Here is a 15,790-nt window from a genome sequence, read left to right as displayed (position 1 = left end):
GGCCGAATTTGAGAATGCAAGTCGTGGGTTTCAGACATCAGAATTTCGCTGAATTGATCTCACCGGCCTTGGAACTGGAAATGATAGAATCAAAAGGGGCAGTGAAGAAGGGTACTCAAGAGAAAGATAAGACTGAAAAGACTACTAGACAAGCATCTGAAAGTGGTTCTGGCAAGAGGAAACAGTTTGGGGGATCCGGCTCCCGTAGATCCGGCAGAGGTAGATTTTCTGGCCAAAGACCACCCCGGTCTGGTCAGCAGACCCTGCAGACACCCCGAGGAGCTCTATCAGTCCGGCAGTGTGAAACTTGTGGTAAAACTCATGGTGGGGTTTGTTTCAAGGCCATCGGTGCATGTTTTAACTGTGGAGGGAGCGGACATTTCTAAAGATTGCACTAGTCTGCACCGGTCTGGATCTTTTACTACATCTAAGGGATCAGCCCAAGTCTCTGCACCTAGAGGGTCACAGTCAGCTGCTAGAGGTAAAGGCAGAGGTAGGGGTCCGGGTAACACCCTTGGAAGTTAATGCACTGTTAACCAGCCAGTACCCAGTGGCGCACCAGTCAGAGTATATACCATGCATCAGAGGGAGGAGGCTGAAACATCAGACGTTGTAGCTGGTAATTTTTCCATCCTTGACCAAGCTGTGCATGTGTTATTTGATCCTGGCTCCACACATTTGTATGTTAGTGCTAGTGTGATGTGTTCTACTGCTATTCAGTGTGTACCAATGGACTATGATGTGCTGGTAACTAGTCCATTAGGCCAGGAGGTCAGGGTAAATAGGCTATATAGGGACTGTCCTTTGGTGATCCAAGGACACACTTTTCTGTCTGATTTAATTGAAATGCCCTTCAGAGATTATGACATTATCTTGGGCATGGATTGGTTAGCCAAGCATCATGCGATGATTGACTGTAGACTGAAGACAGTCACTTTTGGTCTTCCTCAGTATGGTGGTGTAGTAATACATGGGGAGAGGTAGTTATTGCCTTCAAACATTATTTCAGCTGCACTAGCCAGAAAAATGATTACAAAAGGGTGTGAGGCGTACTTGGCACATGTGATAGACACCCAAGTGGGGAGTCCAACACTGAGGGACATTCCTACTGTATGCGACTTTCCGGATGTATTTCCTGAAGAATTACCAGGATTACCTCTAGAAAGAGAAGTGCAGTTTGAAATTGATGTTATGCCTGGTGTGGACCCAATCTCCATAACACCATACAGAATGGCACCTGCAGAACTAAAAGAATTGAAAGTACAGTTGCAAGAATTGCTTGACAAGGGCTTTATCCGCCCTAGTGTGTCACCTTGGGGAGCGCCAGTATTGTTTGTTAAGAAGAAGGATGGCACTCTTTAGTTATGTATTGACTATCGGCAGTTGAATAAGGTGACAATAAAGAACAGATGCCCATTGCCCCGCATTGATGACTTGTTTGATCAGTTGAGGGGTGCAGCTGTGTTCTCCAAAATTGACCTGAGATCAGGTTATTATCAACTGAAAGTACAAGAGCAGAGTATACCTAAAACTGCCTTCAGAACCCGCTATGGCCATTATGAGTTCTTGGTCATGCCATTCGGGTTAACTAATGCTCCGGCTGCTTTTATGGATCTGATGAACACTATCTTCAGACCATACCTCGACCAGTTTGTTGTGGTATTCATAGATGATATATTGGTCTATTCAAGGAATGCAGAAGAGCATGATAGACATCTGCGGATTGTACTGCAGACTTTGAGAGAGAAACAACTATATGCTAAATTGTCGAAGTATGAATTTTGGCTGAAGGAGATATCTTTCTTGGGGCATGTAATATCAGAAGAGGGCATCAAGGTAGATCCAAGTAAGATTGAAGCTGCTCTTAATTGGAAACCACCCAAAAATGTCACAGAGATTTGCAGTTTTCTGGGGTTAGCTGGATACTACCATCGATTTGTGAAGGGATTATCTGTATTGGCATCTCCATTAACCAAGCTACTTAGAAAGGATGTGAAATTTTAGTGGACGGACAAATGCCAGCAAAGTTTTGATGAATTGAAGAGATGCTTGACAGAGGCTCCAGTCCTGACTTTACCTACACCGGGTAAAGAATAAACAGTTTACAGCGATGCTTCTCACAATGGATTAGGTTGTGTGTTGATGCAAGATCGAAATGTCATTGCCTATGCATCACGCCAGCTGAAACCGCATGAGAAGAATTATCCGACACATGACTTGGAGCTTGCAGCCATTGTGTTTGCTCTTAAGATCTGGAGACATTATTTGTATGGGGAGAAGTGTTACATTTACATAGATCATAAGAGTTTGAAGTATTTGGGCACCCAAAAAGAGCTTAATTTGAGACAGAGGAGATGGTTAGAGTTGATAAAAGATTATATCAGCCAGGGAAAGCTAATGTTGTGGCTAACGCCCTAAGTCGCAAGACTATGGCAAGTCTACAGGTTACCCCTTTGTCTTTGGTACATGAGTTGAGATCATTACATCCCAGTTTAGAGATTAATGATGAGAGGCAGACAGCAGTTGCATGGCATGTACAGGCAGTGTTAATTGATCAGATCAGAATGGCTGCTCAGAATGATGAAAGGTATCATAAGCTGTTGGAAGAAGTCCGGCAGGGCAAGAAACCAGAGTTCTCAATCAGAGAGGATGGTTTACTACTACACCAGGGCAAAATATGTGTTCCTAATGATGTTAATTTAAGGCAGATTATTTTGAAGGAAGCACATGAGTCTCCTTTTGCTATGCACCCTGGTGGTACAAAAATGTATAGAGGGTTAAAGGAGCATTACTGGTGGATGGGTTTAAAAAGAGATGTGGCAGAGTTTGTATCCAAATGCCTGACTTGTCAGCAAGAAAAGGCAGAGCATCAAGTACCCACTGGGTTGTTACATCCACTACCAGTGCCAGAATGGAAATGGAAAAGAATAACTATGGATTTTGTGATGTGACTTCCGAGGACACAGAAGAGTCATGATGTAGTATGGGTCATTGTCGACAGACTAACTAAGTCTGCTCATTTTTTGCCAGTCCGAATGGACTACAGTCTAGACAGATTGGCCAGGTTGTACATCGATGAGATTGTGAGACTTCATGGAGTGCCAGTATCCATTGTATCAGACAGAGATCCTAGGTTCACTTCTAGATTCTGGGGTAGTATTCAAAGAGCCCTAGGAACTAGATTGAACTTCAGTACTGCATTCCACCCACAGACAGATGGCCAGTCTGAGAGGGTAATTCAGATCTTGGAGGACATACTACGGGCTTGTGTGATTGAGTTTGAGGGTAGTTGGGATACACACTTGCCTTTGATTGAGTTTGCTTACAACAACAGCTACCAATCAAGCATTGGGATGCCTCCATATGAAGCTTTGTATGGCAGAAAATGTAGAACCCTGTTGTGTTGGGATGACATGGGTGAAAGAAAGATGATTGGACCCGAAATGGTCCAGCAAACTGAGGAGAAGATCAGGGTGACCAAAAATCGACTTAAAGCTGCATCAGACCGTCAGAAGTCCTATATTGATTTGAAAAGAAGGGATATTGAGTATGCAGTGGGTGAGAAAGTTTTCCTCAAGGTTTCTCCTTGGAAGAGGATTATGAGATTCGGCAAAAAGGGGAAACTAAGTCCTTGTTTTATCGGGCCATATGAGGTATTGGAAAGAGTGGGTCCTTTGGCTTATCATTTCGCATTACCTCCAATGTTGGAGAAGATACATAACGTCTTCCATGTGTCTATATTGAGGAGGTATCGATCAGACCCATCTCATGTACTACTAGTAGAAGAAATTGAAGTGAATCCAAACCTCACATATGAAGAAGAACCCATAAAGATTCTGGCTTATGAGGTGAAGCAGCTACGGAACAAGCAGATACCATTAGTAAAAGTGCTGTGGAACCATCATTCGGGAGGCTACTTGGGAACGAGAGGAGGACATGAGGAGACAACACCCACAGCTGTTCGGAGATTGATACCAGGTAAAATTTCGAGACGAAATTTATTTAAGGGGGGGAGAATTGTAACACCCCTATTTGTATAGCCTAGTATATTTCACTGTTCCGGTAACCGGTGTCGGTCTGGACAATTAAGAAGATTAGAACCATATTTAAGACAACTAGAGAAACCATAAAAACAAATAATTAGTAATGTTCAATTAGTTAAGTATAAATAAGAAAAACAGAACATAAGAGGTTAAATGAGCCGAGAGTCACAGTGATCGGTGACCTTCTCGGGAACGACTGCGAAGTCATTTTAAACTCAAATTTCAAACCGTAAAATGTGATGCCGCGGTCCTTAGGACCATTATGAACACAGTGGAAAAGAGAAAATCACGAAAAAGAATTGTTAAGCCAGTCAAATAATTAGGTCAGGGAGCCGGAAGAAATATGGAATTATTTGTAAACCGGGATTAACCGGCGAGGGGCAATTTGGTCAATTGACCCCGAGAGCTGACTCCTGACCTAACTGTCAAATAAAATCGGAGAAAAGAAAATTTCGGAATCGAGAATTAAATTAAAAAACAAATAGAAAAATAAATTAAAAAAAAAGAGGAAAATGAAAAAGTAAAAAGGTGATGACATCATGCAAGATGCCATAAAAGGTATAGTTAATAAAATAATTAAATGGGATTTTGTGGTCTTCCATAAGCTAAAATACATAAAAGAAATAAAAAGAAAAAAAAAATCATTTTGGGTCATCTTTTTTTCCTTATTGCCGCCTCCCATCTCCCTCTCCCTCACCATTGATGAACCTCCATTAAAGCTTGTCTTCAAGCTTTAAAACCCTTACCAAATCCCAAATTTTTTTATAATCACTTCATAAAACCTTATTCCCTTCCCTTGAGAAAGAAAATTAACAAGAAAGAAAGAAGAAAAGAGGAGAAAAAAAAATTGAAGATTGGATATCAAAGTGAGGTAAGCAATCTAAATTGAAAATTTTAGTTTATTGGTTATGTTTATGGTTTGAATAACCTAGAAATTTAATTAAAATCAAAAGAAAACAATTGTAGAGGACCAAAGGAAATTTTAGCCAGCCATGGATGTATGAGAATATGATGTGTTTTGAATGAATTAAAATTGTTAGTAAGCTTGTATGAAAGTGGTAGTAAGATTGAAATGCTTAATTGTGATTAAATGGAATAAATTAGTGTGATTAGGGTTTGGAGGCCTAGGGTTTTGAGGCAAAATTTGGAGAAATGAGTAAATGGTGTGTTTGACCTATTGTGAAGTGAAAAATGGTCAATTGTGACCAAATGAGTTGTGTTTGAATTGTTGGAATTGAAGTTAAGTTCGGAGGGTATAACCAAGTCAACTTTGAAGGACCAAAACTGAAATTTTACAAGTCCAATTGATATGGTATCAATTGGGGATGAAAATAGACATAAAATGACACAATTTCAATTAGGAACCATGCCCAAAAACTGACCAAAACCTAGTGAACAAATTGACCAAAGTTGAATAAGAGCAGTCTACCACTATACAAACTTACCAAATGAACAGTGTTTGTTCATTTGGTCATAACTCGAGCTAGGCAGGTCAAATTGACCTGAAAGTTTACCAGTGGTTAGATGGGATATATACCTAAAACTTTCATGAAGAACATAAGTCCAAAATCTGCCAGCAACCAAGCCATTTGGCCACCCCAATTTGGTGACCCAAATCTGCCAGCACCAAAATTACCGAGAAAATCAGGGTTGTTTTCCATCCAGCAGCCCGGGTTCAAATGGCCATAACTTGAGTTACAAAACTCCAATTGGGGTGATCCAAAAATGAGAATAAACTTAAGACATTAAGGAACATTTTCTATGAAGAAAGTTTTGTCAAATTGTAACAGTAAAATTACCAATGGAACAGTGCAACTTGGAGCACCAAAACTGAAAATTTGACAATTTGGCCAAAAGGATTTAAGCTTTGAGAAAATGACCAAAACCAACAAATTTAATGACCAAAATGTGGTATGTGGGTAAAGTTGGAGTTCCCATACCTATTAAGCCTTAAAAAGTCAACAATTTGACTTGAATAGTGTAGTGAATAGTAACCCGAAACACAAAAACTTCGAGAACGTCGAAATTAGCACATTAAAGCTAGGTAAAAATGAAGTGAAATTTATTTTTGGATTTATGCTAAGCTATGGTACTGAAACACTGTGAAATTGTGTGTTTCAGCTGAAAAAGACTTGGAAACTCGAAGAGACTGAGTCAAGGCCTAAAGGCGACTCACGTCAGGTTTGTGCACAATAATTCTTGTTTAAATATTTTATTCTCAAAAATTTGACTTCTGTGATTAATTATGTACTGTGTTGCCATTTTATAATCGCAAATATGACTTTGGAAATTGATTAGATTTCTCATAAATTATTTAAATAAATTGTCTTGAATTGATTTTGTGTTCACACTTAGCATGACAGTATCACATTATTCCTCCTCCAATTATGGGGTTGATATCGTTTATTTTCCTCCCTCTCTGGCTTGCCAGTTGAGGTTGAGATCAGATGAGTACTCATTAGCTAGCTAGCCACCTCCCTCATTGATTTCGATTAATGGGGTTGTAGATTGCTTTGTCGTGGTGTACAACACGGCATTAATCGAAAATTTTGTGTCATGGCTTAAGTTGTGTATGACTTTAGCAACACTGTGTTTATGAAATTGTTTGACTAAATTGTGTTTCACCAATGAATGATTTATATATTGCATTTTAAATTTTTATTGTGCACTACTGAGTATTTTTATACTCAGCGATAGCTTATTTTGCTGTCGCAGATAAGAGCAAGGAGAAAGCAGCAGAGTGAGCTGCTATCGAATTGTGGACCACATCAATCATTTTGTACGGATATTATTTTATACCCTTGTAGATAATCTTGATGTAAATATAGAAATGTTATATGTATCAATGAAAGTTGAGCAGTTATAAATAAATTGTAATAATATTATTTTGGATTTCCTTCTGTAAATTTAATATTTGTACATGTGAAATTCATGTTTTATGTATTGTGAATGAAGTATTAAATATTTTGAGATGATGAATTTTGATTTGTATTGTGGAATTACTTTGAAGTGATTTGAATTGAGTTTATTGAGATTTATTGGAGGTTGGGAGTTGTGAAAAATTTTTGGAAGTGTTTTTCTCAGGTATTTGAAGAACTATTTTCTCCAATTACAAACGGAACTCTGTCAAAATTTTTATAAAATTTGCGGTAAAATTTAAATGGACAAAATTTTTTACTAGTAATTAAACTTTGAATAAATAGTTTTTAATTCCTACCAATATGCTCACCACTTCCAAAATGTAAGAAAATTGTTTTAAAATCCCTTGTAGGGTACTTAATGAGTTATCGGTAGATGAAGTTCAGTAGTTCATTAAGTGTTGTACGGGATCATGTTATGCCTTACAGAGGGGTAAGGTGTGACATTTTCTTTATTTTCACCCCCAGCTGTTAGTAGTATGCCCTAGAGCATATCATTTAGTATGTATCTTGTACATGTTTTTATTAACAAAAGGCATTTCCACTTTTCTATTTACGTAATATATTTATGTGTAATAGAAAAGGTCTATTGATAATTTATTAGAAATTCTATTCTTAGGTTGTTAAGAATATGAGTGACAGTATTTCTAGTACAAAGTATCATAAATAGGTTCACAATCGAGGATACTTCACAATAAGAACATGACTTATCCAGAAAGATTGTATTCATGTTTGTTCCCAAGTTATTCATATGAGATATAAATAAGATGGAATGGTGAGTCTCATGCCATATAACAAACATGATAGGCACTTATACATGATAAGTAGGCCGAACCAGTGACACTTATGACAAGCACATGGAGTTTACTCTTGTCAATGTATTATCATAAATCATATCAGTGCATATAATCTTTAGACCTGAGATAGCACAGTTATCTTGTATATAGGTGGTTTGAGTTTGATACTACCTTCATACTTGTACTATGTATGGGTATATGGGAATATGTTAGCTCCCACTAGTTATATATGGAGGTAGGTGTTGATCAAGATGGAATCTGTTCCTCTAAGTAAATAAAGATAAAATCCTATGTTCATTTAATTGGTCTTGATGTTTCAAGTTCCTGGCTAGGATAGATAGATTTACTCAGAAAGAGTTTCTGATGAGAAAATCTTTTTAATCAAGAACTAGAATTGAAAAAGAACATAATATTCATAGCAAATGGAGTTTGACATAAACCATGACTCCAGCTTAAGTTGGGATTTTATAACTGAGAGATTCTAGTGCATGGTAATATATGATTATAAGTTCATTTAAGGTAAACCTTATTACTGATTGGGTGGCCATGGCATGTTATGCTAGGTGTTAACCATGGTTTATGAGGTGCATAAAATAATTGAGAGAAATCATTTATGGTAAGAAAGAGTTCTAATGATATTAAGAGTTGATATCATATCTCATTGCCAATTAGTGATGAGCCTAGTAAGTCACACACATACACAAGTAATCACCTAATTAAATATGATTTAATTAATTAATTAAAGAGTTTAATTGATTAATTAAATAGTTTGGTTTGCAATTAGATTGCAAAGTCCCTAGCATAATGTAAAACCAAATCTAGATTATTAAATGTATAGTATAAGTTAAATTTATATTTAAAGTGTTTAAATATGAATTTAATTAATGAGAAATTAATTAATAAAGATTTATTAATTGATTTATATTTGATATAAATTGATTAGAAGAAGTGAAATAATTATTTTGGGTTGTGAACTCAAAATTAAGACACAAGGGCATTTTGATCATTTCACAGGGTGACATGTGGCACCATGAGATGGTGACACATGGCACTACACATAAACTTGCCAAATGTCTTTTAATCATATAAGATGATTAAAATTAAGATTAAGTATAGGTTTGACACTTGGCACAATGTGATTGGGTCAATTAAACCTAGAACCAATAAGAGGGTAACATGTGGCAAGGGTTTTATGTGTTGACCTACCTATATAAGTGTTGCTATGAAAAGAAAAAAAAAATAACCAGCAGCTTATATCCTTGGTGCCGCCACCCAAGAGGCCCTCCTTCTTATCTTCTTCTTCTCTCATCTATTCCAAGAGATTAGCAAACAATCTCTTGAATTAAAAATACTAGAAATTGTTTCTAGTGTCCTGTTTACATCTTTAATCTCTTAAAAGGCAAAACTTGATTTTCTAATTAATAGAAAAAGCTTTAGAAGCTATTCAAGGACTACCATTGGTGAACTTGGTGTGGACAAGCTAGAGAGACAACATCTGGTGTCCTGAAGACGCATCTCAAAGGCACAAATACACTACAGTGTATCAAGAGGTTAATGTATTTGTTCTTGATTTAATCTAGGGTTCAAAAATTAATCTGATCAATTCTAAAATCTTAAATGGAAAATACAGATTCAAAAACATATTAAAAGAGTTTTAATATGTTGTTTATCATTGAAATCAAATAGATAAAAATAAATCTTGCATGATGCATGTAACCCTAGGTGAAAATTTTTGAATTTAATGGTATAAACTTATGTTTTTCACGCTTTCGCTCCTTCAATTGGTATCAAAGCCACTATATTTGACATTTAGATTGTTGATTATATGATTTAATTGTGTGTTTTGATCATGAGATGATTTATCCATTGCTGGTTGCAATAGATGTTTGGCGGCATACTTGATGAACTCTAACATGGTACGCATGGTTTGGCTTCATGGGTGGTGCAAGGTTTGGCTTTTTAATTATGCAATTGTTGTATGATCTAAGGTCTATCCTATGACTTATTAAAGTGTTTAATTAGTAGTTTTAATCACACAATTAAATTTTGATTCAAATCAAAATTTTTAAAAATTGTTTGAATGTGATTCAAATCTGAATTTTAAAAGTTGTTTGAATGTGATTCAAATCTAAATTTTTAAAGTTGTTTGAATTATATTCAAATCTGAATTTTTAAAGTTGTTTGAATAATATTCAGATCTGAATTTTTAAAAATTGTTTGAATATGATTCAAATCTGATATTTTTAAAAATTATTTGAATGTGATTCAAATATGAATTTTTAAGGTTGTTTGAATGTGATTCAAATCTGAATTTTTAAATTTGTTTGAATGAGATTCAAATCAGAATTTTTAAATTTATTTGAATCATATTCAAATCTGGATTTTTAAGTTGAATATGAGATATTCAATTTAATTTAAGTGTGTATATTTTATTTAATTGTTAAATAGTGAAATGCATGATGGATGATCATGGACTGTAAAAGACCAATGTGATTGGATTTATTTCTTTTATGTTTCTTTGGGATTGTAAATTAATTAATTTATTTTAATTTATTTTGGGCATGTATTATTAAGTTTGTAATAATTTTTGGGTTGTAATTTCATTTATTTAAGTTCTTGTTAATTCACCTTGGTATGCCGAGGATTACTATGTAATTGGATTGCAAGAAGTTCAAGGAGGTCAAGAGCATTGGTGGGACCAGTGGGAGGAATTCAATATCAAGTGTTGATTATGTACTCCTTCAGTAACTCTTGTAAAATGAATGAATGAAATGCACTTATTCAATTCTTGGTGGCTCAGAATTGAATCCCTTAGAAAGTCCATGATCATACCATATTTACTGCTTATCCATGAATGCATGAGATGTATGGGAATGTATGCACTAAGTGATATATGCATACTAAATGGATAATGTGCAAAGTGAGACCTTAATAGTAATTAGGATGACTATAAAATCTTTCAAACAAATGATTAAGTTGGAAATGCTATAATTAAAGTAATTATAACATGGGCCCTCCATTGGGGCAATTATTTTAAGAAATTTTAAATAGTTGCATAAGATGCAATTAATTTAAGAGATATTCTTAAGAATAATTGTTAAGCATGAGATGTTGTAAATATGTAAATAGTTTGGTGGCCAATATTGGATGTACCTGAGGACATTAAAATTATTTGCATAATTACTGGCTCAATGGGATCAACTTAACTAATGCAAGATAAGTCAATAATAGATGTACCTGAGATTTTGCGTATTGGGGGCTAGGTAAAGGATTGAACCTCACATGAGATGTGATGGGCAAGGAGTTGCTCTTTTATAGTTTATTGTAATTCCAATAATGGATGTACCTGAGGATGATCAATAGAATTATAAGAATTTAATCACCCACTAGAAATCCATCCAATTAGGATTTCCATTTTCTACTTTAGAAGTGTAGGATTCGCTAAGTTAGTGGGAGGACCAATTTGATTAAAAGACAATAATCATTTTGGTTAATTACATGATACATTTACTAATTAATCTGGTTATTTTCTGCAGTTAATTTTCTTATAATAATGAGCACAGAACAACCACCACTATCCAATATCCTTGCAAGCATACTTGATCGCAATAGGTTGACAGGACCTAATCTCTCTGATTGGCTAAGAAATTTGAAACTTGTCCTGAACTTTGAACATATAGGATATGTTCTAGACTTAAATATTCCTAGTCTCTTACCTCCAGAGGCTACACAAGAGGAACATAAAACTTTGGACAAGTGGAAGGAGCATGATATGAGAGCTAAGTGTTACATGCTTGCTTCCATGAGTAATGAGTTACAGAAGCAGCATGAGAACATGCAGAGTGCGAGTGAGATCATCCTGCACCTACAAGAGTTGTATGGTAAGCACAACAGGAATGCTAGGTATGAGATATCTAGGCAGCTGTTCCGCACGAGGATGTCTGAGGGACAGAATGTTGGGGATCATATCCACAAGATGATTCGGCTAATTGAGTAGCTGGAACATCTTGACTTCAACATGGATTTCCAACTACAGATGGATTTGATTCTTCAGTCCCTTCCTGAGTCTTTTGGGAATTTTGTGACAAATTTTCATATGACTAAACAGGAATGCACCTTAGTTGGTTTACTCAACATGCTGGTTATTGCCCAAAAGAATATGCAGGGCAATAAAGAAAAAGAGGTTGCTTTGATTGCATCTTCTTCTACTGGAAAGTCTAATAAGAAGAAGGGCAATAAGAAAAAGAAACCTCAAATTCCTAGTCCTTCTAAGAAAATAGCTAAACAGAAAGGGAAGACTAAAGCTGATGGAGGCAAAGGAAAGTGTTTCCACTGTTAGAAGGATGGGCACTAGAAAAGGAACTGCCCAGAGTATCTTGCTTCTCTGAAGGACAAGAAGGATACACCTTCGAAAGGATGTCCATATCTTGTTATTTAGATTCTGATGATAATCATAGTTCATCTACAGCTTGGGTTTTAGATACTGGTGCCAGTTCTCACATTTCTCATGATATGCAGGAACTAGCAAATAGTAGCAACTTGCGTTCTCAAGATGTTAGAGTTCGGATTGGCAATGGCTCAACTATTGAAGCATTAGCCATAGGATCTAAATCTTTTTACATGTCTAGACATGTTTTGTGTTTGGATAATATTTTATATGTACCTGATGCTTTTAAGAACATCATTTCTATATCTAGTTTGACTAGAAATGACTATGAATTTTAGTTCACAGATGATGTTTGCAATATTTATTTTGGGAATAAATATGTTGGTTCGGGTTATATGAATGATGGTCTTTATTATTTAGATAATAATGACAAACACAAAATGAATGCAAGTGATCTAAATGAATGCAATACCATGGTGAAAACAAACTCAAGTTCAAAATATATTTGGCACTTAAGGTTATGTCATGTTGCAAAAGATAGGATTGCAAAAGTGGAAAAAATGGGAATTCTATCCTTATTGGGCTCTGAGCCTACTCCAACTTGTGAATCTTACCTTCAGGGCAAAATGACTAGATCACCGTTTGTTGGACAAGGGCTAAGGCTGAAAATATTTTAGAGCTAATACATAGTGATGTATGTGGTCCTTTAAGGAAATGGCTAGAGGCGGTTTTCATTATTTTATTACCTTTACTGATGATAAATCAAGGTTTGGATATTTGTATTTAATGAAATACAAATACGAATCCTTTGAAAAGTTCAAAGAATTTAAATCTGAAGTAGAAAATCAAACAAGAAAGAATATTAAAGCTCTTCGATCAGATCGTGGAGATGAATACTTGAGTACTGAATTTGATGAATACTTGAGAGAGCACGGCATTGTTTCCTAGCTGACTCCTCCAGGAATGCCATAGTTAAATGGTGTATCTAAAAGGAGAAATCGTACCCTATTGTATATGGTACGTAGTATGATGAGCTATACTAATATGCTAATCTCCTTTTGGGGATTTGCATTAGAATCAGCTTTGTATATTCTAAATAGGATTCCATTAAAATCAGTTTCTTCCACACCTTATGAGATATGGCATGGAAGAAAACCAAGTCTTAAGCATGTTAAGATTTGGGGTTGTCCTGCTTCTATCAAAAAACTGAACACTGATAAATTGGAAACCAGATTAGAAAAGGATTAATTTGTTGGATATCCAAAAGATAGTTTTGGATATTATTTTTATTTGCCTACTTCACAAAAGGTTGTGATAAGTAGAGATGCCACATTTCTTGAACAATAGTTTGTTTAAGAAGGAGGCAAAGGAAGGCAAATAGAGTTGGAATTGGAGAATTATGATCAACCAATAGATCAAATGGATATAGATCCATCTAGTTAACCTACACCCGTTGATAAAACATCTACAGCTGTTCCTCGTAGAACAACCAGGGTATCTCACCCACCAGTGAGATATGGTTTCCTTCATGAAGAAGGGCAAGAGTTTTCTACTCATGAAGAAGTAGATCATGGAGATGATCCACTTACCTATGAAGAAGCTATATCAGATATAGACTCTTCAAAATGGATTGATGCTATGAAATCCGAAATTGATTCCATGTATAAGAATCAAGTTTGGGATCTTGTTAACCCACCTGAAGGTATTGTACCTATAGGGAACAAATGGGTTTTTAAGAAGAAAATTGGTTTTGATGGAAAGGTAGAGACCTATAAGGCAAGGCTAGTAACGAAAAGGTTTCGCCAAAGGCAAGGAATCGACTATGAGGAAACTTTCTTGCTTATTGCCATGCTTAAATCAATCAAGATTCTATTAGCAATAGCTGCATACTATGATTATGAGATTTGGCAGATGGATGTCAAAACAACTTTTCTCAATGGATACATTGAAGAAAACATTTTCATGGAACAACCTAGGGGTTTTGAATCCCAAGATGGTTCCAAGGTATGCAAGCTAAAGCGATCCATTTATGGGTTGAAGCAAGCATCGAGGAGTTGGAACATCCGTTTTGATGAAGCCATTAAGTCATTTGGTTTTATAAAAAATGAGGATGAGCCATGTGTATATAAGAAGGTAAGTGACACTGCCATCACTTTCCTTGTTTTATATGTGGATGATATACTATTGATGGGTAATGACATAGGTATGTTGACAACTGTAAAGGTATGGTTGTCAAATACATTCTCCATAAAAGACTTAGGGGAAGCAACCTATATTCTTGGGATTCGTCTATAGAGATAGAGCGAAAAGAATAATTAATTTATCCCAAAGTCTATACTTGGAAAAGGTGTTAAAGAGGTTTAACAAGCTTGATTCCAAGAGAGGATTGTTTCCAGTGAGACATGTTATCCATCTTTCTAAAGAGATGTCTCTAAAGACACCTAAAGAAAGAGATAAAATGGCTAGGATTCCATATACTTCGGCTATTGGAAGTTTAATGTATGCAATGTTGTGTACTAGGCCAGATATCGCATATGCTATTAGTTTGACTAGCAGGTATCAATCCAATCCAGGTTTGGAACACTAGATAGCTGTCAAGAATATCCTTAAGTACTTGAGAAGAACTAAGGATTTATTCTTGATCTATGGAGGTGGAGACTTATAATTGGATGGTTATACTGATTCTGATTTCCAATCAGATATCGATGATAGAAAGTCTACCTCTGGATATGTGTTCATTTGTAATGGAGGTGCAGTCAGTTGGAAGAGTTCCAAACAGAGTACGACTGCAGATTCCACTATAGAGGCTGAGTATATTGCTGCATCAGATGCTGCAAAGGAAGCTGTTTAGATAAAGAAGTTCGTGACAGAACTTACAGTAGCTCCTTCCATTGAGTCAGCAGTTCCACTACACTGTGATAATAATGAGCAGTCATACAGGCTAAGGAACCAAGGTCTCACTAGAAATCCAAACACATAGAAAGTCGCGACCACATTATCAGAGAAATAGTTGGACGAGGCAATGTAGCCATGTAGAAAATAGCATCAGCTGAAAATCTAGCTAATCCATTCACTAAGCCTATGCCACAGACTCAGCTAGACCGACATGTTGAGAAGATGGGTCTAAGATATTGTAATGAATGGCTTTAGTGCTAGTGGGAGATTGTTAGTAGTATGTCCTAGAGCATATCATTTAGTACATATCTTATACATGTTTTTATTAATAAAAGGCAATTTTTTGTTTACATAATATATTTATGTGTAATTGAAAAGGTCCATTGATATTTTATTAGAAATTCTATTCTTAAGTTGTTCAGAATATGAGTGACAGTATTTCTAGTGCGAAGTATCATAAATAGGTTCACAATCAAGGATACTTCATAATAAGGACATGACTTATCCAGAAAGATTGTATTCATGTTTGTTCCCAAGTTATTTATATGAGATATAAATAAGATGGAATGGTGAGTCTCATGCCATATAACAAACATGATAAGCACTTATACATGATAAGTAGGCCGAACTAGTGACACTTATGACAAGCACATGGAGTTTACTCTTGTCAATGCATTGTCATAAAATCATATTAGTGCATATAATCTTTAGACCTGAGATAGCACAGTTATCTTGTATATAGGTGGTTTG

The sequence above is a fragment of the Hevea brasiliensis genome, chromosome 2 (genome assembly GCF_030052815.1).
Source record: "Hevea brasiliensis isolate MT/VB/25A 57/8 chromosome 2, ASM3005281v1, whole genome shotgun sequence".
NCBI lineage: Eukaryota > Viridiplantae > Streptophyta > Magnoliopsida > Malpighiales > Euphorbiaceae > Hevea > Hevea brasiliensis.
The sequence above is the reverse complement of the archived record's forward strand: the minus strand, read 5'-3'. Positions refer to the sequence as shown.